A 1,793-nucleotide genomic window follows, 5' to 3' on the forward strand; every position below is an offset into this window, starting at 1 on the left:
ATTGTTTTATTCGTTGCTCAAATATTATATACTCGAAATGTATTGAAGTGGAATCTTACTTTAAAAAGTGAAAATTAAGCTAGTCTTAAAAAGAGTGATTCAGAGATTTCACTCTAAAATCTTTATTTTAGAGAGTATGGTGAAAAAGCTGCGCAATGACAATATCAATACTATCGTCAAGAGTCGTAGAGAGAATTCACCAAAATTCCATTGTTATATATTTCTGGTTGCTTTCATATTAATGAACGCATGCTCTCGAATCAATCATTTCTCCGAATTCGAGAAGATCACATTCAATGTATCCTCCTTCGATAACTCTCAAGTCGCTGCACGGAAAGAGATTCGTGTCGGTCGATCCCTCCTCACCCCCGTACCCCTTCCTGGTCATCGCTTTATCAGTGGATGCTCGTTTGGCGCCGGCGGCATGCATCATTAAGCTTCTAGCGTGCCGTAACGCCGACGAGGCTTACTCGCACGAAGCACAGAGTCCACATACACGCTCTACCGCCCGACATTCCCTTGTAGCCTCCCTCGAAACCGTCCACCCCCGCATTTTCCGACTACCCTCTGCCATCCTTCTACGTGTCTCTTGCTCCCCCGTCCCCCCGCTTCCTCCTCTCCTCTCCTTTACACGTATACTCATACGGCAGATACTCGAGCTTTCGCGTAGACTCTCACGCGTCAGTATGCTCATACATACGTGTGTATGTATAACGGGCAGATGTAATAAGAGCGTGTACGTGTGCACGCGTGCACACGTGTCCATATATAAGGTACACAGACGCACACAATCGCCATCACCCTTTCGCGTTCCACCACCCTCGCGCTCCACAGCCCAATTCCCCTTAACGCTAATTTATCTTAATTACATTCTACGCGCGTCGGCATGCGTCCGTGTTCACGCGAGCACGTATGTGTCGCTCGTGAATGTGTACGTACGCCGGTGACATGTCGACGATGTGGTCGAAACATAAATGCTTCTCTTTGCCGACGTGTGGGAATTTTCGGAAAATACACTTACAGGTACATGAGCGGAAAAGTTTACTCATAATAGTCAGATAGTCAAAATATGTTTAGTTGAAGGAGAAACTTTGTATTAAGAGTTTTCCTCGAACGCGCGCAAACTTATAAGTTAGGAGAGTTTGAAGGCAATATATAATTTTAGTGAGATTAAATTTTCATGCAAGCACCAGCAGTAAACGATATATTAAAAAATATTGCAATCGTTATATCGTCAAAAATTGAAATTGAAATATAACATATAAAATTATAAATATAAAATTATATAATATTATGCCTTACATATTATCTATATCTCTTCAATTTTTAAGTATCTTTTTTTGCAATAGAAACGAATCTACTTTTTGATGAAAGTAAGTTATTTCGTTTATTAAAATTTTCTTTGAACATCATTCGTGTGGTGTTTTTGAAATTGATTAATTTAATAATGCTATTATAAAATATCGTTATTATTATTCAGAAAAGATGAATAAATCGATTATTTTTTAAATCTAAATTATTAAAACTATTGATTAATAGGTGTGTATGTATGAGTGTGAATACATGCCTAACTCATTCGTATGACAGTGTAAATGTAAGAGTGTAGTTTGTCCGCACGTGGTAGAGCTTCGTTTACACGTATACACACGTGTACACTTGTAATACGCGAGCTTTAATCTTCACGTCACGAAATATCCGCCTCGGTGTTCAGGGTCGAATTTGGACAGTGTAGTCTCTTCATCTTCCTCTCTCATTCTCTCTCTCTCTCTCTTCTCTCTCTCTCTCTCTCTCTC

The 1,793-nt window shown here is 39.7% G+C and overlaps 1 pseudogene; it reads left to right on the forward strand.

Moving 5' to 3' along the window:
• Positions 1 to 957: 957 nt before the first annotated feature.
• Positions 958 to 1,793, forward strand: part of LOC105624446 — a 29,704-nt pseudogene continuing 28,868 nt past the window's right edge.

This window comes from Atta cephalotes, assembly GCF_000143395.1.
Source record: "Atta cephalotes unplaced genomic scaffold scaffold00079, whole genome shotgun sequence".
In the NCBI taxonomy this organism is placed as follows: domain Eukaryota; kingdom Metazoa; phylum Arthropoda; class Insecta; order Hymenoptera; family Formicidae; genus Atta; species Atta cephalotes.